Source organism: Bubalus kerabau, chromosome 12, assembly GCF_029407905.1.
Source record: "Bubalus kerabau isolate K-KA32 ecotype Philippines breed swamp buffalo chromosome 12, PCC_UOA_SB_1v2, whole genome shotgun sequence".
Taxonomy (NCBI): Eukaryota; Metazoa; Chordata; class Mammalia; order Artiodactyla; family Bovidae; genus Bubalus; species Bubalus kerabau.
In genome coordinates this window covers 89647478-89671342 of record NC_073635.1, presented here as the reverse complement: position 1 = coordinate 89671342, position 23865 = coordinate 89647478, and the positions used below count along the sequence as shown (strand labels likewise).

The 23865-nt window shown below is 51.5% G+C and overlaps 1 long non-coding RNA gene across 1 annotated transcript; it reads right to left on the bottom strand.

Annotated features, from left to right (window-relative positions):
- Nucleotides 1-2939: 2939 nt before the first annotated feature.
- LOC129624210 (uncharacterized) lies at nucleotides 2940-5565 on the bottom strand. Its single transcript, XR_008700829.1, has 3 exons — nucleotides 5216-5565; nucleotides 4277-4384; nucleotides 2940-3065 (listed from the first exon to the last, which is right to left on the bottom strand). It is a non-coding gene; the product is annotated as an uncharacterized LOC129624210 (long non-coding RNA).
- Between the last annotated feature and the right edge of the window lie 18300 nt (nucleotides 5566-23865).

Genomic DNA, 23865 nt, shown 5'->3' with positions numbered 1-23865 from the left:
GTGTTGTTGGAAGAGGGTGTTTGCTATGACTGGTGCATTTTCTTGGCAAAATTCTATTAGTCTTTGCCCTGCTTCATTCCATATTCCAAGGCCAAATTAGCCTGTTACTCCAGGTATTTCTTGACTTCCTACTTTTGCATTCCAGTCCCCTATAATGAAAAGGACATCTTTTGGGGGTATTAGTTCTAAAAGGTCGTGTGGGTCTTCATAGAACCATTCAACTTCAGCTTCTTCAGTTTTACTGAAGCTGAATATTCAGCATTACTGAATATTTCATGCAAAGATGGGCTCAATAAAGGACAGAAATAGTATGGACCTAACAGAAGCAGAAGATATTAAGAAGAGCTGGCAAGAATACACAGAAGAACTGTACAAAAAATATCTTCATGACCCAGATAATCACAATGGTGTGATCACCAACCCAGAACCAGACATCCTGGAATGCAAAGTCAAGTGGGCCTTAGAAAGCATCACTACGAACAAAGCTAGTGGAGGTGATGGAATTCCAGCTGAGCTATTTCAAATCCTGAAAGATGATGCTGTAAAAGTGCTGCGCTCAATATGCCAGCAAATTTGGAAAACTCAGCAGTGGCCACAGGACTGAAAAAGGTCAGTTTGCATTCCAATCCCAAAGAAAGGCAATGCCAAAGAATGCTCAAACTACTGCACAATTGTACTTATCTCACATGCTAGCAAAGTAATGCTCAAAATTCTCCAAGCCAAGCTTCAACAGTACGTGAATCGTGAACTTCCAGATGTTCAAGCTGGATTTAGAAAAGGCAGAGGAACCAGAAATCAAATTGCCAACATCCATTGGATCATCAATAAAGCAAGAGAGTTCCAGAAAAACCTCTGCTTTACTGACTATGCCAAAGCCTTTGACTGTGTGGATCATGACAAACTGTGGAAAATTCTGAAAGAGATGGAATCCCAGCCCACCTGACCTGCCTCCTGAGAAACCTGTGTGCAGGTCAGGAAGCAGCAGTTAGAACTGGACATGGAACAACAGACTGGTTCCAAATAGGAAAAGGAGTATGTCAAGGCTGTATATTGTCACCCTGCTTATTTAACTTATATGCAGAGTACATCATGAGAAACGCTGGGATGGATGAAGCACAAGCTGGAATCAAGATTGCCGGGAGAAATATCAATAACCTCAGATATGCAGATGACACCACCCTTATGGCAGAAAGTAAAGAAGAGCTAAAGAGCCTCTTGATGAAAGTGAAAGAGGAGAGTGAAAAAGGTGGCTTAAAACTCAACATTCAGAAAACTAAGATCATGGCATCTGGTCCCATCACTTCATGGCAAATAGATGGGGAAACAGTGGCAGGCTTTATTTTTGGGGGCTCCAAAATCACTGTAGACGGTGACTGCAGCCATGAAATTAAAAGACACTTGCTCCTTGGAAGAAAAGTTATGACCAACCTAGACAGCATATTAAAAAGCAGAGACATTGCTTTGCCAAGAAAGCTCCATCTAGTCAAAGCTATGGCTTTCCCAGTAGTCATGTATGGATGTGAGAGTTGGACCATAAAGAATGCTGAACGCCGAAGAATTGATGCTTTTGAACTGTGGTGTTGGAGAAGACTCTTGAGAGTCCCTTGGACTGCAAGGAGATCCAACCAGTCAATCCTAAAAGAAATCAATCTTGAATATTCATTGGAAGGACTGATGCTGAAGCTGAAACTCCAATACTTTGGCCACCCGATGCGAAGAACTGACTCATCTGAAAAGACCCTGATGCTGGGAAAGACTGAAGATGGGAGAAGGGGACGACAGAGGATGAGATGGTTGGATGGCATCACCAACTCAACAGACATGAATTTGGGTAAACTCTGGGAGTTGGTGATGGACAGGGAGGCCTGGCGTGCTGCAGTCCATGGGGTCAAAGAGTCGGACATGACTGAGCAACTGAACTGAACTTTCTTCATATTTCATATACATATAGGTATTTGGTATATATGTCAATATATAGAGAGGGATAGGTATATATATATTACCTATATATAGGTATATAGACAACTTTATATATATATATATATATGTATATGTATATATATAGAGAGAAAGCTATCTATGTATACATCTATGTCTATGAGAAGGAAATGGCAACCCACACCAGTATTCTTGCCTGAAAAATCCCATGGACAGAGGAGCCTGGTAGGCTACAGTCCATGGGGTCACAAAGAGTTGGACGCGACTGAGTGACTTCACTTTCTTTCTATATACCTATATGGGCTTCCCAGGCGGCGCTAGTGGTAAAGAACCCACCTGCCAACGCAGGAGATATAACAGACACAGGTTCGATTCCTGGGTTGGGAAGATCCCCTGGAGGAGGGAATGGTGACCCACTCCAGTATTCTTGCCTGGAGAATCCCATGGACAGAGGAGCCTGGTGGGCTACAGTCCATGGGCTTGCAGAGTCAGACAGGGCTGAAGCAAGTTGGCATGCATGCATGCGTATATCCACCCACATCTAACTAAAAATAGCCACCTCTGCTGACGTTAAATACGTATAGACTTCATCTTGGTTTTTTGATCAACAGAAGATGGGAAGCAGCACTTATCAGGCGTCCACTGATCCACCCAGGAGCAATGCAAAAGGAGACAGAATCAGCAGTCTACAACGGTGAGCTTAGTTTGCACCTTCTAGAAACAAAGACGAGAGCTGGCTTGTCATGATTCTGTTCTACATCCTCCACAGTGAATAGACAGACTGCAGCCTGGAGTCAGGACCGCGTGTTCCGGTAGCCTGACCGCTCAGAGCCCTGAGGCTGTATCGGACTCGTGGGGATGCTCACCCCCTTTCAGCATCCTGAAGGACTCGTCTGACGCAGCCCCAGGGGCTCCCAGAAGCACCCAGCCCTGGTGAGTGATGCAGCAGGGTGCTCCAGGTAAAGCCGTTTATTCAGACAAGTGCTTGGTTTTTCCCAGGATGCTGAGGCTGCTCTTGATTTGAAGCTACGCTGACATCCCCTCCGGCTGGGGTCTGAGTTGACTGGAAGATGCTCACAGCAGCTCCACTGAAGATTTTAAGACCCAGATTTGCTCAACGCCGAGGTCTGAAAAAATGCCATGTGGTGCTTCAGGGCCCTCTCACCTAAATTAGATCACCCCAGAACAGCTGCGCCCCTTAGAGGGCGGGGCTGGGAGGAGCGCGTGGTCACAGGGTACCAGCCTGTGATGTGCACACTTCCCCAGAGCGGGTGTGCTCTGAGTTCTCAACACACCAGCTTCGTGAGCTTGGGGCAGAGATTTCTGTAGCTACTTTATGGAAGAGGACACCGAGACCAGGAGTGTGAACCGTGACAGGCGTCAGAGGCAGTGTTACGGTCCTAAGCTGGGGGTCTCTGGTAGTTAAAGGTAGTTTAAAAGGTAGTTAAAAAACACATAATATCTGCCATCTTTACCATTTCTAAGTGTACAGTGCAGAAGTGTTAACTATGTTTACATTGGTGAGCAAGAGACCTCTAAAACTTTTCCATTCTGCAAAACTGAAATTTCACACTCAATGCTCCCTGCTTGGGCTTCCCAGGTGGCTTAGGGGTAAAGAATCCGCCTGCCAAGCAGGAGACACAGGTTCCATCCCTGGGTCAAGAAGATCCCCCGGAGAAGAAAATGGCAACCCACTCTAGTGTTCTTGCCTGGGAAATCCTGTGGACAGAGGAGCCTGATGGGCTGCAGTTCATGGGGTCCAAAGAGCTGGGCACGATTGAGCGACTAAACAATGACAATTCCATTTACCCCTCCCCCAGCCCCTGGGACCCACCCCCTTCTACCTCCTGTCTCTATGAGTCTGACTACTCTAAGTACTCGATATAAGTGAAATCAGACAGTGTTTGTCCTTCTGTGACGGCTTATTTCACTCAGCATCATGTTCCCAAGGTTCATCCACATGCAGCAGCTGTCGGACTCTCCTTCGTTTAATGGCTGGATAACATCCCATTGTGAGTTTGTAACAATGGAAGGAAATGTTTTTCCGTTCGTCCCTCGGTGGACACTGGGGTTATTTCCACATGCCGGCCGCTGTGGATCAGTGCACAGACAGAGCAACGCAGGCACCTCTGTAATCTCAGTCCTGCGCTTGCACATCCGGAAGTGGGGTGACTGTATCATACAGTAACCCTATTTTCAATTTTTTGAGGACCCCCCCATACTGTTTTCCATAGTAAATGGCTATAGAAATGGCTGCACCGTTTACATTCCCACCAACAGCGCCCAAGGGTTCCCTTTCTGCACATCCTTGCCAACACTTGATATTCCGGTCACTTACCAGAGGCCTTCCTAATGCGTGTGAGGGTTATTGATGTCTCCTGAGCAGGTCCACTTGGAGATACAAAGACGGCCTCAGTTTAAGGTGTGAAAACCTGCAGCTCATGTTCTTGGATGATATCAGGAAGTTGGGAGTAACTTTCTCAAGCACAATCATGTTTCTGTGGTCATGGGGAAGCATGGCCTTATTAGGTGACCCAGCCTGTCGCTCTCAGAGGTGAGGCGTCAGAACGCCCAGAAGTTGCTATCGAATTGTTCAGAAAGTCAGGTACAGACAGACAGAGATGATAGGATAAAAGACAGACAGTAGATACAGGTAGCTGATAGGTGATCGATACAGAAAGGGGATAGATAGATGACAGATGGATGACAGACAAATGACAGACGATTGATAACGACAGATGACAGACATGGACGGATACAGACAGACGACGGAGATGCTCAGAAAGACACATGCTTACACACACACGACAGGAGAGAAACGCACAGAGAGAAAACGGCTGTGCCCATGGCCACTGCTGAGTCTAGGAGAAGCACGTTCCAGTGTCGGTTGTCCATTGTCGGAAGTTCCCAAAGGGCCCGGGAGAAAGCGAGCTGAGGGCGGCATCGCCCCCGGTCCTGCCCGCCTGCCGCCGGTGCCAGGCGTGCCCCGGCTGTCCCGCCCTGCCCGCTGCCGCTGGGCCTGCGGGCCTGAGAGGCGGCGGGCCCAGGCACACGGCCGCTGCCCCCAGACCTCGCGACCTTTCCCCGGGCTCTCGGGGGCGCGGCCCCCCTGGAGGCGGCGCCTCTGCCTCGGTTCCCAGAAGCACCTTCCGCCTCCGACGCCTCTTCCCGTGAGGACGGAACCGGCCGCCATCAAGGCCCGCGGGGCCGGCGCAGCGGAAGGCCCGGCCTCTCACAGGGAGCCTTCGGCCTTCCGAGGCGCCCACCCTCGCCTCACCTGCGGTCAGAAGCGTCTGCACGCTCCCGTCTCAAAAAGCAAGAAAGCCTCTCTAGTCTTCCGTTGTGCCTTCACGCGCGCTCCCCGTGTGCCCTCACGCGAGCCGTCCTTCTGTGCCCCTCACGCACGCGTTCCCCGTGTGCCCTCTGGCGCGCGTTCCCTCTGTGCCTTCACTTGAGTTCCCTGTGTGCCCTCCCGCGCGCTCCCCGTGTGCCCTCAGGCGCTTGGTCCCCGTGTGCCCTCAGGCGCGCGTTCCCTCTGTGCCCTCACGCGCGCTCCCCGTGTGCCCTCGGGCGCGCGTTCCCTCTGTGTCCTCACTCGAGTTCCCCGTGTGCCCGCAGGCGCGCGTCCTAAGCAGGGCGGCGACTGCGCCCCAGTCCCCCCACGCGCTGGTCTCGGGGCGGCGGCCTGAGCGCCTGACGCGGCGGGCGGGCCCGTGGCCCGTCGCTAGAGGGCGCGCCCCGCACGGGTTCTCCGCGCGCCGGCCCGCCTCCGCCCGCGCCGGTTTCCGGCGGCTCCTCAGGAAATCTGGCCGAAAAGAGCGGGCGTTCTGTCTGACGCCTTGGGCCGTCTCCAGCCGGGCCCAGTTGGGAGAGCCCAGTCTACGGCTGCAGGAGCCGCCCTCCCCAGGCCACTCTGAGCGCCCCCTGCCCGCGGCCGAGGACGCAGATCCCAAGGCCAATTCCACAGCGACGGGAGCAGCCAGGGGCCGGAAACCAGCTTCCAGCCCTAACACAGGGCTGACGGCACCGGCCAACCCCCCATCCGTCAGTAACGCTGCTCCTCTCTGCCTCTGTGTCTCTCTGCCTCTGTGTCTCTGTGTCTCTGTCTCTTTGTCTCTCTCTCTGTCTCTTTGCTTCCGTATCTGTCTCTGTCTCTTTGCCTCTGTCTCTCTCTCTCTCTCATGTCTCTGTCTCTCTTTGTCTCTCATATCTTTGTCTCTCTGTGTCTCTGTCTCTTTGTCTCTCTCTCTGTCTCTTTGCTTCTGTATCTCTCTGTCTCTGTCTCTCTCACGTCTCTGTCTCTTTGTCTCTGTCTCTCTGTGTCTCTGTCTCTTTGTCTCTCTCTCTGTCTCTTTGTCTCTCTCTGTCTCTGTCTCTCTCATGTCTCTCTGTCTCTCTCTATGTCTCTGTCTCTTTCTCACACACACATCATCTCCTTTCTCTTTAAACACCTGTGAGTTATTTCACCCAAGAACGCAGGCAGAAACCAGAGAGCGCAGGGTGCTTCACTTTGTACTGTTCCCTGTCACTTTTGCCCACTGCTTGTATGAATGCAAGCGTTTTTTTCCCAAGAGAATTCACCGAGTTTGGACATCCTACTTGTTGTGGCCTGTTTGTGGCCATGACAAGTAAATCTGGGTTACAAAACCTGCATGGTTTTTACAGTTGGTCATTTAAAATGTCCTAGTAATGCTCAAAATTCTCCAAGCCAGGCTTCAGCAATATGTGAACCGTGAAATTCCTGATGTTCAAGCTGGTTTTAGAAAAGGCAGAGGAACCAGAGATCAAATTGCCAACATCCGCTGGATCATTGAAAAAGCAAGAGAGTTCCAGAAAAACATCTATTTCTGCTTTATTGACTATGCCAAAACCTTTGACTGTGTGGATCACAATAAACTGTGGAAAATTCTTCAAGAGATGGGAATACCAGACCACCTGATCTGCCTCTTGAGAAATTTGTATGCAGGTCAGGAAACAACAGTTAGAACTGGACATGGAACAACAGACTGGTTCCAAATAGGAAAAGGAGTTCATCAAGGCTGTATATTGTCACCCTGTTTATTTAACTTATATGCAGAGTACATCATGAGAAACGCTGGACTAGAAGAAACACTGGACTGGAAGAAACACAAACTGGAATCAAGATTCCCGGGAGAAATATCAATAACCTCAGATATGCAGATGACACCACCCTTATGGCAGAAAGTGAAGAGGAACTAAAAAGCCTCTTGATGAAAGTGAAAGTGGAGAGTGAAAAAGCTGGCTTAAAGCTCAACATTCAGAAAACGAAGATCATGGCATCTGGTCCCACCACTTCATGGGAAATAGATGGGGAAACAGTGGAAACAGTGTCAGACTTTATTTTTCTGGGCTCCAAAATCACTACAGATGGTGACTGCAGCCATGAAATTAAAAGACGCTTACTCCTTGGAAGGAAAGTTATGACCAACCTAGATAGCATATTCAAAAGCAGAGACATTACTTTGCCAACAAAGGTTCGTCTAGTCAAGGCTATGGTTTTTCCTGTGGTAATGTATGGATGTGAGAGTTGGACTGTGAAGAAGGCTGAGCACTGAAGAATTGATGCTTTTGAACTGTGGTGTTGGAGAAGACTCTTGAGAGTGCCTTGGACTGCAAGGAGATCCAACCAGTCCATTCTGAAGGAGATCAGCCCTGGGATTTCTTTGGAAGGAATGATGCTAAAGCTGAAACTCCAGTACTTTGGCCACCTCATGCGAAGAGTTGACTCATTGGAAAAGACTGTGATGCTGGGAGGGATTGGGGGCAAGAGGAGAAGGGGACGACAGAGGATGAGATGGCTGGATGGCATGACTGACTCGATGGACGTGAGTCTCAGTGAACTCCTGGAGTTGGTGATGGACAGGGAGGCCTGGCGTGCTGCAGTTCATGGGGTGGCAAAGAGTCGGACATGACTGAGCAACTGATCTGATCTGATAAATAATATGAAGCCCAGAAAGTAATATTCGCCTCTGTTAACATCTTTGCGAGTGCGTGGCCGGCTGGCCTGTGGATTACAGGGAGTCTTCAGAGGCTGCGGTGGTCCCGCCCCCTCACCCTGCCCGGCCTGGAATCCTCTGTGATCCGCCAACTGGCCCCGCCCCCAAGGCTCACTTGGGAGCATGAGAAAGGGGCCGGAGCTTAGATCAAGGCTGGTCACTCAGCTCTATCCTCAGAAAAAAAAGTGCCAACCACCTGCGCTGACAGGTGCCGACCGACATCGGACCTCCTCCTGAAGGGCGCCCCCTGCAGACCACCCCCATATTCCTCTGCCGCTCAGCGCGGGGAGAGCCCAGGCCACGCAGGCCCCTGAGCCGGCAATGCAGGCAAACCGCCTCTACTGATCCCCCATCCGCTGGCCCCTGGGACCTTCCCAGGCAAACCTGCGCCCAGGGGGTCATGGCAGCCCGTGCTGGGGTCTGGGGGCAGCTCTGCCAGGGCTGTGTCCACAGCGAGTCAGAACCAGGAGGACGGGGACTCAGGACGCCTTCTTTCCTAACTCTGAGCCCTGAGAGTATGATTCCACAGATACGCAAAGTCAAGAGTCAAACCCAGGAACCACAGTATCCCCAGTAGCTGTGGTACAGCAACGCCCTGCCCTGCACTAAGTCTAAACACTTACATGTGCAAAGCCAGGTCCAGACCAGACTACAAACACCCGGCCCTGCACTAAGTCCAGACACTTACACGCACAAAGGCTGATCCCAGCTCGCTCAGCAAGGTCGCCCTCATCTGCTCCCAAGTCACCGAGGAGGTGCCGGCTGCCTACCTGAGTGAGGAGGCGGGGGCTGGGCCTCCACCCGTGGCTCCTACGCGACTCGGGGCCAGACCACGTGCTCCCGGCCGGCTTCCCCAGGAGGATGAAGCCAGAGCCCAGGGAAACCCAGCGTCCAGGGAGGAGCCACAGCTGAGACAGGCCCAAGAGGACTCAGCTGCCCACCCCACCGACCAGGGTTCATCCTCAAGGGGGCCTCTGGGACCCACGTCCTCCCCCACTGCTGACGAGATGTGGTCTCGTCATTGATTCAATGCGTGTGTGCCGAGCACCTGTCGTGGTACTCTGATGGGGAAGGCCCCATTCCCGCCCTCCTGGAGGCTGTGGTCCTGGGAACAGCAGGCTTTTACTGAGAACCGCCAAAGATACGGCGTGTGGGGAAACCCAAGAATACGTGTCTGTGAATATTAGATTAAGAACGGCAGATTTGGGGTTGACGCATACACACTGCTGTGTATTAAACAGGTAACCAACGAGGACCTACTGTGCCACACAGGGAGCTCTCCTCAATACTCCATAGTAACCCAAAGGGAAAAGAATTTGAAAAAGAATAGATACATTATTACATATAATTGAATCACTTTGTTGTACACCTGAAACGAACTTAACATTGTTTATCAACTCTGCTCCAATATAAATTAAAAATTAAATGCAAGAATGGTAAGTCACTACAGAATTCAGAAAATTCCCTATAAAAGAACAGCATTCTGTAAAGTAGGTAAATAACAAGGACCTACTGTATAGCACAGGGAACTATGCTCATTGTCACGTAATAACCTATTAGGGAAAGTAATCTGAAAAGAAAGCCTATATGTGTGTGTATAACTGAGTCACCTTGCTGTTCACTTGAAATGAAACAGCCTTGTAAATGAACTGTACTTCAACTTAAAAAAAGTAACAGAACAGCCTTCTGCCTAAGCAGTACTTACTGCAGGGGAATTTTATGTGGTCAAGATGGAGTGGTGATTTAAGGCTCTATTTAGGAACCATTACGCCAAGAGATAACCGTGTAATTAACATCAGAGTCCATTAATATTGGCCGCACTGGTGACCCCACTCAGGTAAGCTGCCATCTTCATTGCGTGTAAATGACCCCAAAGAGGCTCATCCAGGTTGTGTGAATGTCACTTCAAAGAAAATAATTGGGGGAAGTCTAACACGTATTTTTGTGGCATTATCATCTCATCTTGTCATCTTTCACAGAAGAGTTTCAAGTTCCCTGGGAGCACATGTGAGCATGGGGTTAGCTCCACACCTCGGCGGAGATTGTTCCTGGTTCTGACTCTGATTTCTGGTCCCTCCTGCTCAGAGGTGTGCTTCTTGGCAGATGGGAGCAGCACCCAGTTTCCTGGGAAGTTCTCAGCTGTGTGTTCTGGGAGGAGAAAGGAGAGAACTCTTTCTGCCCCCTGAAACCAGGCTCACTGCAGGTAGACAGCAAGTGAGCCGGACGCCAACTAAGGTTCAGTCTGCTGACACTTCTCTCATGGGCTTGGGGGCCATTCCACTTGGTTCCTTAGCTTATAAAAGCCATCTCGAATGTTGAAGTCACCCACAGTCAGACCGCTGCCCCTCAGCCTGATCTAACGGGGTAAGAGAAGATAAAGGCACCTGGGAGCCAACGTGGGGACCCACCCGAAGGGGTCCCCCTCCTGTGGTGTTGTCCACAGCACAACCAGTTTCCAGGAGAGGACGGCTCCCTCCCGGGAAATCCCCCACCACCCTGCTGGAGCTCCATCTGCACACACTGGGGATTTGTGCAGGTCACCTCATCCAGACTGGTCACGACTGGACGACCTCCCAGCACAGGTCGCACAAGCAGACCCACGTGTGCCTGTGCATTTCACGTCCTGTCTCGCCCTGTTCAGAGGAGTCACATGTGACACTGCTTCCTGCAAGTGGGTCCAAGGACGACCCTCTTCCTCCAGAGCCCGCTCCAAGATGCGGCTCACTGGGCAGGCTCTCAGCAGCTCCAGTATCACCTGCGGAGGAGGGGACTCGGACATGATGAAATGAATACGTCCTTCAAAAGTGACCCGGCCTGGAGATCACAGACACGGTGACAGGGATGGAGAGAAAGAGGGGGACAGAAAAGAGTAGGGGCTACATGGAGGCAAGTCCAGGGCTGCTGTGGGGGGCAGGGGGGCAGGGGGCGGGGGGGCAGGGGGGCAGGGGGGCGGGGGGCAGGCAGACAAAGAGCAGCGTCACCACGGACAACAGAGCGAAGAGGCCGGTCATGCAGGTGGTCCCGGCCGTCATTCTTGCGTCAACAGCCCTCACAGGGACCTCGAGTGAGTCTCCATAAATACTTCGTGGGCTGAGATTACCTCCCTGTGGACTCCCACAAAGGTGACCACACCTTTAAAACCTTACGTGGGTACATTTCACTCGGACAGGAGTTTCAGTATTTAACTACCTGTCTGTCTGACAAGCACGCCTTGTTCCAAATAATGCGGAAGCGTTTGAATGTTTCAGCATCGTGGGCTCTTCCCAGACCCAAGTGTCTTTGTACAAGACCCTGCCCCACCATCAGCCACACAGGGGACATGTCAAGCTGATGATGTAGCTAGCTGTATGCAATCTGAGTCTTTATTACTGGTGGAGAAGAAGATGGAAGACAAAGCAACATTTCCTAAGCGCAGGCTCCGCTGGGCACTGGGCTAGATGAGAGGCACGCACAGTCTTGCTGAGGTTCTGTCTACAGGCATTTCTCTACGCGCGGCTGGGGGCGTTTTTGGAGAGGACATGGTTTGTTTTTTACTGAAGTTTATCACTGACGTACAGGGATCTGCATGTACATATTTAAAGTGACGAGCTTTCACATGAATACACACCCGTGAAGCCATCGCTGCCGTGAACATAGCGCACGCGTCATCGTCCGGAACATCCTCAGGCTCCTTTGTTAGCCTTCCCCCACCTCCCAGCAATGTCTACGTCCACTTTCTGTGTCTACATCACCGTAGTCTCGCTCACGCTTTTCAGCACCTTATCGAAAGGAAATCATAAAGGACGGACCTTCCGCCCAGCCTTTTGAGGCAGCGTGACGGCTTAGCGATCCCTCCAGGCGTGGTGCGCCAGGAGCTCGTCCCTGTCCTTTGCTGAGCGTGTCCTGCGGGCGGGCTTGGCCAGCCGCCCTCTGAGGGGCGTTTGTGTTGCTCCCACTTTGGGGATCATTACAAATGTGGCAAACATTCATATCCAAGGCTTTGGTCATATGATTTCTTAATTTGGAGTAGATACCGAGACGCGGGATTGACCCGACCACATGGTAGGAACACACACAACCTTTTGAGAAGCTACGCGTTTTCCATTCGCGCATCTTTGAGATTCTTGCTGTGTCCTGGAGCCACGTTCTTTATCAGATGTGTGTTTTTCTACCAGGTTGTAGCTTGACCTCTCACCGCCTGAAAGGAAATTCTGAAAAACAGAACCTCTAATGGTGAAGCCAAATTATCAGTTCTTTCATTCACATTTGTGTTTTGATGATGTATATAAAGAAATCTTTGCTTAATCCAGGGTCGTAAAGGTTTTATCTTATGTCTTCTTCTTGAAGTTTTATAATTTTATGTTTTACACTTAGGTGTGTACCTATTTTGAGTGCATCTTTGTGATGTGAGGTGTGGATTGAGTTCCCTTCTGGCATATGGATACCCAGATTTTTTCTAGCACCATTTAAAAATAACTATCCTTTCTGCACTGAATTGCCTTCGTACCTTAGTTGAAAATCAATTATCTGTATATGTGTGTGTCTATTTCTGCACTTTCTATTCTGTTCAGTTGATTTATCTGTCTACCGGGACAGCAAAACCACACAACTTTGATCAGTGTAACTTTATAATTAGTCTTGAAACCAAGGCGTGTTAGGCCTGCAATTTGTTTCTCTTTTCAGTTTTTTGGTGTCTTCTAGGATCTTCACACTCCCATAAACACAGATTCATGGAAATCATCTTGTCAATTATTACAAAAAAAAAAATCCTGTTCAAATTTTGATTGGTATCATATTGAATCCTCAGATCAATTTGGGGAAAACTGACATTTTAGGAATATTGAATCTTCTGACTCACAAACATGGCACATCTTTCATATTATTTAGGCATTCTTTAATTCCTCTCATCTATATTTTATAATTTTCAGTTGTCAGATTTATCCCTAAGTATTTCATACTATTTTATGCTATTGTGAATAGTATTTTTTGTTTCAATTTCTGTGCTCAAAGAAATTCAGTATACCTTTGCATATTGATGTGGTATCCTATTAGCCTGCTGCGCTCACTGACTGGTTCTCACAGACGTTTTTATAGATCCCGTTGGAATCTCAGTGAAAGGAGCCAGACTGAAAGGAGCATATACTCACTGTATTATTCCACTTACACAAAACGCTAGAAAATATAAACTAACCCATAGCCACAGAGCCCCGGCCGGGGCAGGGGTGGGAGGAGCGTTACGAGGGGGAGCCAGAAAACTTTGGGGAGCCGTGAATGCATTTGTTCTATTCTTCGTGGTGAAGGTTTCCCATTTATATATCTGTCAAACCTTATCAAAGACTGCAATTTATACATGTACACTTTATTTTTTATGAATCAAGCCTCAAAAGAAGTTGCTTTTAAAAAATCCTTTGATAAGTTGGAACTAAATTTCCCAGTGATCCAAACACGTGGAGTTACAGGGAGAGGACAGAGGGGTTGGGAGGGAAGCGAGGCCCTGAGACCATGGGCTTCTCACAGGGTCAGAGAGGAGGGGCCGTGAGTACTGCTCAACCCTGAGCAGGTGCTGGCGGGAAACCTGGGCTGGGGTGGGGTGAGGAGGTGGTCACAGGAGATGGGGTCAATGATGGGCGGGGGTGGGTGAGGAGGTGATCACATGAGATGGGGTCAATGACAGGAAGGGGTGGGTGAGGAGGTGATCACAGGAGATGGGGTCAATGATGGGCGGGGGTGGGTGAGGAGGTGATCACATGAGATGGGGTCAATGATGGGCGGGGGTGGGTGAGGAGGTGATCACAGGAGATGGGGTCAACGACAGGAGGGGGTGGGTGAGGAGGTGATCACAGGAGATGGGGTCAGTGATGGGCTGGGGTGGGGTGAGGAGGTGATCACAGGAGATGGGGTCAATGATGGGCGGGGGTGGGTGAGGAGGTGATCACAGGAGATGGGGTCAATGACGGGCAGGGGTGGGTGAGGAGGTGATCATATGAGATGGGGTCAATGACAGGAGGGGGTGGGGTGAGGAGGTGATCACAGGAGATGGGGTCAATGACGGGCGGGGGTGGGTGAGGAGGTGATCACAGGAGATGGGGTCAATGACAGGAGGGGGTAGGTGAGGAGGTGATCACAGGAGATGGGGTCAACGACAGGAGGGGGTGGGTGAGGAGGTGATCACAGGAGATGGGGTCAATGACGGGCGGGGGTGGGTGAGGAGGTGATCACAGGAGATGGGGTCAACGATGGGCGGGGATGGGTGAGGAGGTGATCACATGAGATGGGGTCAACGATGGGAGGGGGTGGGGTGAGGAGGTGATCACAGGAGATGGGGTCAACGACAGGAGGGGGTGGGTGAGGAGGTGATCACAGGAGATGGGGTCAATGACAGGAGGGGGTGGGTGAGGAGGTGATCACAGGAGATGGGGTCAACGACAGGAGGGGGTGGGTGAGGAGGTGATCACAGGAGATGGGGTCAACGACAGGAGGGGGTGGGTGAGGAGGTGATCACAGGAGATGGGGTCAATGACAGGAGGGGGTGGGTGAGAAGGTGATCACAGGAGATGGGTCAACGATGGGCGGGGATGGGTGAGGAGGTGATCACATGAGATGGGGTCAACGACGGGAGGGGGTGGGATGAGGAGGTGATCACAGGAGATGGGGTCAACGACAGGAGGGGGTAGGTGAGGAGGTGATCACAGGAGATGGGGTCAACGACAGGAGGGGGTGGGTGAGGAGGTGATCACAGGAGATGGGGTCAATGACGGGCGGGGGTGGGTGAGGAGGTGATCACAGGAGATGGGGTCAACGATGGGCGGGGATGGGTGAGGAGGTGATCACATGAGATGGGGTCAACGACGGGAGGGGGTGGGGTGAGGAGGTGATCACAGGAGATGGGGTCAACGACAGGAGGGGGTGGGTGAGGAGGTGATCACAGGAGATGGGGTCAATGACAGGAGGGGGTGGGTGAGAAGGTGATCACAGGAGATGGGGTCAACGATGGGCGGGGATGGGTGAGGAGGTGATCACATGAGATGGGGTCAACGACGGGAGGGGGTGGGGTGAGGAGGTGATCACAGGAGATGGGGTCAACGACAGGAGGGGGTGGGTGAGGAGGTGATCACAGGAGATGGGGTCAACGACAGGAGGGGGTGGGTGAGGAGGTGATCACAGGAGATGGGGTCAACAATGGGCAGAGGCTGTCTTCTCAACCTTCCTCTCCTGCCTTGAAGTGATTCAGGTCATGACACAGCAGACATGTCTGAGAAGTTCACAGACAATTCATATAATGACAGCTGGCAGCTCAAGACCATGACTCAGAATCATCTCCCTAAACAAGGACACTATCCCAAAATTAAGGAGCTCTAGTTCATTAGGAACAAACATAAAATACGGATGTTAGGTTTAGAAATCCACTCCATAAGTTCAGCCTGGGTGTCAACGTCTTGCTTGGTGGTAGTTCTCATCGAATAGGCCTCGTCGGGCTTGCCGACCATCAGTAGGGACTAGGGGAGTTACAGGAAGCCGCGGGCTAAGTTGCGAGAAGCACGGGCTCTGAGTTTTCAAGATTAAACAGGGACAAACAGATTGGCAAGCAGCTCTGGGGCTGTTGACTGCAGAGACAACTCAGCTCACACAGCCCTCTCTGCTCTCCCACATCTGGAGCCGGATGCCTGGCCAGGCCCCAGATTTCAGGAGAAACGTGGGCAAGAGGGAGACATCTCAAGGTGGGTCACAGTGGAAACCATCCTGGTATGTTGTATGAACAAGAGTTAAAGGAAACACGCTTCACCTGGAAAGAGGGGGCTTCTTCACATCCGTGTGCTCCTGCGTATGAGACCAGACTGGACCTGAGAAATCAGACCAACAGAACGGCCAGCAAATGGAGGCGGAGAAGGCAAGAGCTCCGGAGACCACAGGGACGCACCTTGCCATCAGAGCCTCCAGATCCCTCCTCGCTGGAGGAGGACCGCCCCGGTGGAGAGTGTTTCCGCTCTGAGAGACCAGGACGTACGGAGCTCAGAGGGAAGGACCACGGGATGCTTTCAAGGGATGCTCACTCAGGCCGCAGTCTCAGGGCCAATCTCGACAGATCCCCTGCAGCCTCTGCTCACAGACAGCTCCTGCCCGCCATCAGCCTTCCCACGACTGCAAGCGCAGTCCACCAGAGGGATACAGAGTTCTCGAAGGACACCACCCCCCATGCCTCCCCAGAGAGACTCGGCCAAAGCCAGGTCTGCGGACATAGGCGCCAACGTGCACTTCAAACCACGGGCCTCGCCATGTCCGGCAGGCTCTCACCTCCCAAACCAGGGTCCTCCCTGACTCACGGCATCTCAAGAAAGATGTGCTTGGTGACACCCCGGAAGCCCGTCCAGTTCCCTGATGGCTCAGATGGTAAAGAATCTGCCTGCAATGCAGGAGACCCAGGTTCGATTCCTGGTCGGGAAGATGCCCTGGAGAAGGGAATGGCTGCCCCCTCCAGTATTCTTTCCTGGAAAATCCCATGGACAGAGGAGCCTGGCGGGTTACAGTCCGTGCAGCCACAAAGAGTTGGCACTGCTGAGACCAACACGTGGCAGGAGAAGAGATGCTGCTTCTTGCAGACTCTGTTCTAGAACGTTCCCTGGGAATCCAGTCTCATGGTCTTCAGGGTCAGAACCCAGCCGTTGTCGGCTTTGGGATGTCAGGTATGGGCCTTTGGAGAAACCACTGCACATTTTCAAGATTAAACAGGGACAAACAGATTGGCAAGCAGCTCTGGGGCTGTTGACTGCAGAGACAAAAAACGTTCTGGAACCGATGCCCAGAAAGAACAAAGCCTGAGTATGGGATGTGGGTTTTTCCGCCAGAAAATACGGGGTCCAAGCGGCCTCTGGCTGCGTTGCTGGGTGTTTGCTGGCAGAGCCTTTGTTGTTTCCCGTACAACAATGGTAAGCGTCCTCTCTGTTTGCACACGGGTTAGTTAGTGTCTGGGATGGAAGCAGAATGCACAAAAGAAGTCCTCTGCCATTTCGAGACAAATGACTCGGACATGATGAGATGCAGAGAGAAACCTAATTAGTTCTTCTGGGCCCTGGAGAGCCGGCCCCTCTCTCAGATCCAGTTCCCAGGTTAGCCCAGAAGGAGGCGCGTGGAGCAGACCCACTCGCGCCAAAAGGGACCCCCAAGGAACAGCCTACCGCCGCCGGGCCGGTCAGACCCCTGACCCGCTGCCAGGTGGCCACACCGCAGGCCCGGCTGCCCACCCGCCCTGCGCTGCGTTCCCAGCTTTCCCGGGGTCTGCCCCAGCAGAACTGATGATGGGCCATTCCGGGAGACTTCGTGCCCGACGCCGGACGTGGTGTGTGTGGGTGCTGGGGGTGTTTGCGTGTATTTGTGTGTATGTGTGCACCTGTGTGTTTGTGCACGTTTGTGTCTGAAAGCTTCTGTGTATGTATGTGTTTTGTGTGTGCCTGAGTGTGTACTTGTATATGTGTATATATGCATCAGTGTGTTTGTGTGTATGTGTCTGTGTCTGAAAGTGTCTGTGTGTGGAGTCTGTATTTGCACGTGTGTGTGTGTGCACACGCACTGGACAGGCACACAGAGGCACAGACCCCCCTTTTTCTCCTCTGGCCTGGAGACCAGACTCAGGCTGCAGCCTGTGGGCCTGCTCCGTGCAGGGTTGAACCAAGCCCTCCAGCCTCAGGACCAGGCTTTCCCAGTGCCTGCTCTGCTGACATCGGGACCAGGTGGGCCTTGGCTGGGCCCGTCCTGTGCATCCTGGCAGCAGCCCTGGCCTCCGTATGCCGGGTGCCAATGCCATCCCTGATGTGACCGCCCCAAGTGACCCCAGATCCTGCCGTGTCCCTGGGGCAGAACTGCCCTGAGGACCACTTCCTAAACCTGCCACGCAGTGGGTGAGAAAAGACGAGGAAGAGAAAACCAGGCTGAAGACAAGAATACCCCTCGCACCCGGAGGTGGAGGAAACAGAGAAGCCACGCCCCCTGCTGGTCCCCGTGCCTCCCTGCGGTCCCTCCTGGGTCCCCACGTTGTTGTCTAAGAGCCAGAGGAGAGCAGGGAGGCATCCTTGAGCTTCACAGGAGATGTGCCTGGGGCCCCCCTGGAGCATGGATCCAGCAAAGGAAGACCCATGGATCTCCAGATATTTGAGGAGATCCAGCCACACCGGAGATAAAGTGCCAGACAAGCGCAAAGGAGAACAAGTGATTAGCAGACACAGCTAACTCAGAAAAAAATAATAGGGCTTTAAAAGTTTCTATTTTCAAAAAGAATGTGCTTGTTCTAAGAAAGAAAAAGCTTCTATTTTCAAAATGACTGAATATAACACTGAGCCCAGGGGTGGGGAGAGGGAAGTGGATGCTATTAGGAAAGCACTGAACAGGAGGAAAGAGCCTCTAAACGTGGAAGCGAAAGCAAAAATTAGAAGCAAAAACTTAACATGGAACATTAAGAAGGTAAGCTTTGGAATTCTTCTAGAAATAGAACAGTAAGAAAAAGAATCATAACTCTAAAGCTAAAGAAAAGTTGAGGAGTAACCCATATTAGACAAATAGATCCAGAAAGGAAGACGAGAGAGAATCGTCCAGGGGCTTCCCTGGGGGTCCGGTGGCTACGACTCATCACTTCCCAATGCAGGGGGCCCAGGTCTGATCTGTGGTCAGGGAACTGGATCCCACATGCTGCGACTAAAGAGCTCACGCGCAGAAACAAAGATCAGAGATCCCGCATGACCCAGTGCAGTCAAACAAATAAGCATTTAAGAAAGCAAAAAGAAAACCACCCAAGAAATAATATTAACACAAGAAAACATCTCAGGACATTTCAGAAAGAGCCTTCCCCCACCAAGTGCCAGCAGAATGAGAGTGAACGGTCAGAGGGTCGAAAATAAAGAAAAGATCCTGAAAACGTCCAGAAAAGAAACTGCACGGGTTCCCTGCACTCCTTTCTGCTGCCCACCTTCTTAAACCACCAGATATCAGAGAACAACAGAGCCCAAACTGTCAGCCATGGAGTGTTTCTTTCAGGCTAGGTTTGCATATCCAGCTGAGCTACAGGCACATGAAAATATAAATGTAAATATAAAGAACTTTACCTTGGATGTCTACTCTTTAAAAAAAAAAAGCCAACAAGCTGAGAATATGTTCCAGAGAAACAAAGGAGTAAGCCAAGGAACGAGTGTGGTTATGCTCATTAATTTTATCTTTCTCCCTCTCCCTCCCAAGAATGTTCATCCACGGTTAGACTGGCATGGGTTTCGGTGAGTGGGTAATACTTACAAAAGCAAGTCCAGGGGAGAAACAGAATGAAAAAAGATGTGAAAGTTAGGAATGAGCACATGAAGTTTTAAATAATTTAAAAGATATACTGGAGAGGCTGATGGAAGGCAAGTAGATGGAAGACGAAGGGGTGATTTTTAAAAATTGCTGATATCTACATAGCCTCAACATGGATTTGAGAAGTCTGAGTAGGAATTTTGGTTATTTTCAAATAAATTATTTCTTTGGTGGAATGCCTTCCTTTGACCTCAAGTTTTCTATGAGATGAGACCACATGGGTCATGTTTTCAAAGAATTATAAGTTAACAACAGTCACTTCAGACTCAAAGCACAGATTATATAATTAAAGGAAGTGAAGTGAAGTCGCTCAGTCGTGTCCAACTCTTTGGGACCCCATTGCACTGTAGCCCACCAGGCTCCTCCATCCGTTGGATTTTCCAGGCAAGAATAGTGGAGTGGGTTGCCATTTCCTTCTCCAGAGGATCTTCCCGACACAGGGATTGACCCGGGGTCTCCCACGTTATAGGCAGTCTCCTTAGCATCTGAGCCACCAGGGATAATTAAAGGAAACATGAGGTCAAATGTCATGGAAGCGGGGCACATGATGCAGGTGGAATCAAGACACAGTATTTTATTCCTTTAATCATAAAAAAAAATGCACGTTTACAGGAAGAGTTTTTAAAAAGCTGAAAGGTAAGGATAATTGCAGATATATACATGCTAAACAACAGAAGATAAAAATAAAAGCATTTTTAAAGTAATGGTGAAAAAGCACTTAAAACTCAAAACAAAACAAGAATTAGGGAGCTTTTCATCTTGTTCTGTGCTCTGGAATAGCTTATGTAGCATTATCACCAAATGTTCCTTAAAATAGGAGATCTTCTCAGCAAAGTTGATGATTAAGCCCTTGAAATCCACTCTTTTAACCAATGCAATGATGCTTGAAATTGAAATAACAAGTATCCATATTAAAAACTGAAAATTATACCATTATTTTCAGATATGAACATGATTATGGGCTCAGTAATTTCAAGAGAATCAACAATAACAGCAACTACGATAATAAAACTACCTTAACTAATACGGAATTAACAAAACACCCAGACTCAAAACAAACCTGCCAGAACCCTGAGCGCTGCTCAGGCCCCTCTGCCGCCTACGGCTCATGCTCTTGTCGTCTCTCATTTGTCTGTCTTCAATTCTGCTGCACAGTGTTACGGTCATCATCGTGGCAATAATGACCAGCGTTCTTCAAGTGCTGACTATGTTCCGGGAAAATATGTGATAAGTCATATGGATTATTTATCACATATACTTTTAATAACGTTCCATATGGCCTTATCTTTGGCCTGTGGCTTAGAATACTTAAGTTTAGCCAAGCTAAACCACACATCCCTCTCCCAGGTGTCCCTCTCCCACGTGTCTCCCTCTCCCAGGTGTCTCCCTCTCCCAGGTGTGTCCCTCTCCCAGGTGTCTCCATCTCCCAGGTGTGTCTCCCTCTCCCAGCTGTCTCTCTCTCCAAGGTGTCTCCCTCTCCCCCAGGTGTGTCTCCTTCTCCCAGGTGTCTCCCTCTCTCCCAGATGTGTCTCCCTCTGCCAGGTATCCCTCTCCCAGGTGTCTCTCTCTCCCAGGTGTCTCCTTCTCCCAGTTGTGTCTCCCTCTCCCAGGTGTCTTTCTCTCCCAGGTGTCACCCTTTCCTAGGTGTGTCCCACTCCGAGGTGTCTCCCTCTCCCCCAGGCGTGTCTCCCTTTCCCCGGTGTCTCCCTCTCTCCCAGGTGTGTCTCCCTCTCCCAGGTGTCTCCCTCTCCCAGGTGTCCCTCCCCCAGGTGTGTCTCCCTCTCCCAGGTGTGTCTCCCTCTCCCAGGTGTGTCTCTCCCCCAGGTGTCTCCCTTTCCCAGGTGTCTCTCTCTCCCAGGTGTCTCTCTCTCCCAGGTGTCTCCCTCTCCCAGGTGTCTCTCTCTCCCAGGTGTCTCCCTCTCCCAGGTGTCTCTCTCTCCCAGGTGTCTCCCTCTCCCCCAGGTGTGTCTCCCTCTCCCAGGTGTGTCTCCCTCTCCCAGGTGTGTCTCTCCCCCAGGTGTCTCTCTCTCCCAGGTGTCTCCCTCTCCCAGGTGTCTCCCTCTCCCAGGTGTCTCTCTCTCCCAGGTGTCTCCCTCTCCCAGGTGTCTCTCTCTCCCAGGTGTCTCCCTCTCCCCCAGGTGTGTCTCCCTCTCCCAGGTGTGTCTCCCTCTCCCAGGTGTGTCTCTCCACCAGGTGTCTCCCTCTCCCAGGTGTCTCCCTCTCCCAGGTGTGTCCCTCTCCGAGGTATGTGTACAGGTGGGTGTCTTCCTCGGTGGTGACCTGGGCCTTCAGCCCAGCCTCTGAGGCTCAGCAGTAACTATGGCAGAAAGTGTGTTTATGGGAAGGGGCACCTTATGCAATGCTGCACCTCCACGGGAAGACTAGCTCTTGGTCCTGGCCCGGCCTGTGATCCCAGTTCTCGTCTGCCTCGGTCAGGGTCCAGCAGGGGTGCAGCCTCCCTCTCCAGACCATCCGCACAAGCACCTTCCCCGCTCTGCCTCAGTGATCTCTAGCTAGTGTCTTTCTGACGCTGACCCGAAGTGTTTACTCAGAGCATCTGTCTCGGCCCTCTTTTTTGTCCTCGTGCAGCTGACGCTCTATTTGTGACTCCTGTGTCTGGCATTTCTCTCACCGCCTCCCGCATTAGCAGGCAGGGGCGCTGCGCCCTCTGGTTCCTGCGCGCCCTCGCCCGGGCCAGCTCAGTACCGGCTGTCGGTCCGGGCGATGCGAGCGGCTCTGAGGGTCTTCACGGGCGCAGGGGGAGGGCTAGGGGCAGGGGCTCCGGGGGCAGCGCCAGGGAGCAGACCCGCAGTAGTTCTAAACTTAATGACGAGAAGGAGGAGCAGGCAGGAGGCCAGGACGGGCCTTCCTGACCCCACCTGGGCCAGCCGGAGGCCAGCGCCTGCCTCCTCGCTTCCTCCAGCTTCCCTGGTGGGCGGCCCGGTGAGGCAGAGCGACACTCCACAGGCCAGAATCTGATGAGGGGGACACAGCGGACAAACGCAGACTCAGGGACACTCTACCAAGTGATTGGCCTGTCCTCTTCAGAGGAATCGAGAAAGACAAAGTGTGAAGCGCGCTTGCAGATCTGCAGAGATGACTGTGGGTGAAGAAAAATACATCGGCGGAGGACACGACTGAGACAAAGGCAGGATCTGAACGCGTGCTGTCGATGGGCACTATTGTTGGTCAAAGTTCAATGCGTTGATTTGGATGACCGCATCATGAGTGAGAGAGGGGTGTGACCCGACTCTCACAGAGCGGAGAACGTCAGTGTGAAGACGGCGACAGAAGTGGGGCGATGTCCTTACAAACCGAAGGTTACCAGTCACAGCAGGAGCTGGGGGCCAGGACAGTCTCTGCCGCAGCCCCAGGAGGGACCCATGTGCTGTGTGTGGCAAACAAGCAAAGCGGTGTGTTCAGAATTAATGGCGGTGGTTGTAAACTGTTTAAATATGTAAAAGTGGCCAAGTCATGAAAGCAAGTCAATCACAGAACAACCTCTCCTGCACTATATGGCTTCCTCCATAAGGTTAAAAAAGTGAAAGTGTTAGACTCAGTCGTGTCTGACTCTTTGCGACTCTGTGGACTGTAGCCCCCCGGGCTCCTCTGCCCATGGGATTCTCCAGGCAAGAATACTGGGGTAGGTTGCCATTCCCTTCTCCAGGGGGTCTTCCCCACCCAGGGATCGAACCCCCATCTCCTGCATTGGCAGGCAGACTCTTCACCACTGAGCCACCACTGATCTATCCAAGCAACTGCCCAGCCTCTTCAAAGATGTCAGGGTCAGGACAGACCAGAAGCACTGAGGAGCTGTTCCAGACGGAAGGACACCCTGGAGACGTGACCCTCAGCGTCATTCCCGATCAGGATCAGCCTCTGACGGGAAACAAACGCCCGAAAAGGACGCTGCTGAGTCAGTTGGCAGCACGTGACAGTCTGGGAACGAGACCAGTGGCTCCAGGGACTCGAGGTGCTGCCTGAACACCCCACGCCCGCTGAGGGCTTGCGGAAGCTTCCTGCCAGTCACCTGGATTCCTGACTCAGAGTCTGGGCGGCGGGGCTGGGAATCTGCATTTCTAACGAGCTCCCAGGAGGCACTGTGGCTACAGCTGGTGCAGGGGCCCCACTTGGAGAAGCAGCCGTCAGATTGATGACCTTCCAGGGGTCAAGGTTAAATGTCCCAGTGTTGATAATTAAACCATTTGGTTGTGAAAGAATGTCTTGTTTTTACTGAATACACTGGACTGGAAGGACTTGACGTGATTTCAACTTAAATGGTTTGAAAGATGAGTGTGTGTGTGTGTGTGTATTTGTGTGTGTTCATGTGTGGTTATGTGTGTGTGTGTGTGAGTACGTAGAGAGAGCAGCTGGTAAAGAGCAGTGCAAAAGGTAAATAATGTGCCCGTCCTTCATCCACGGGCCTGCACTCACGTGTCTTCCAGCGGAGGCTCTGCAGACCAGGCTGTTCTGTCGTCACTCGGGAGAGAGGGAAGCCAGGGCCTACAAGATTCCACCGCTCCCATGACTCCTCCTTCCACAGCCCTGACAAGGTATGGCCAAGCGGCCCAAATCAGCCAGCCCATCTACACCATCTGAA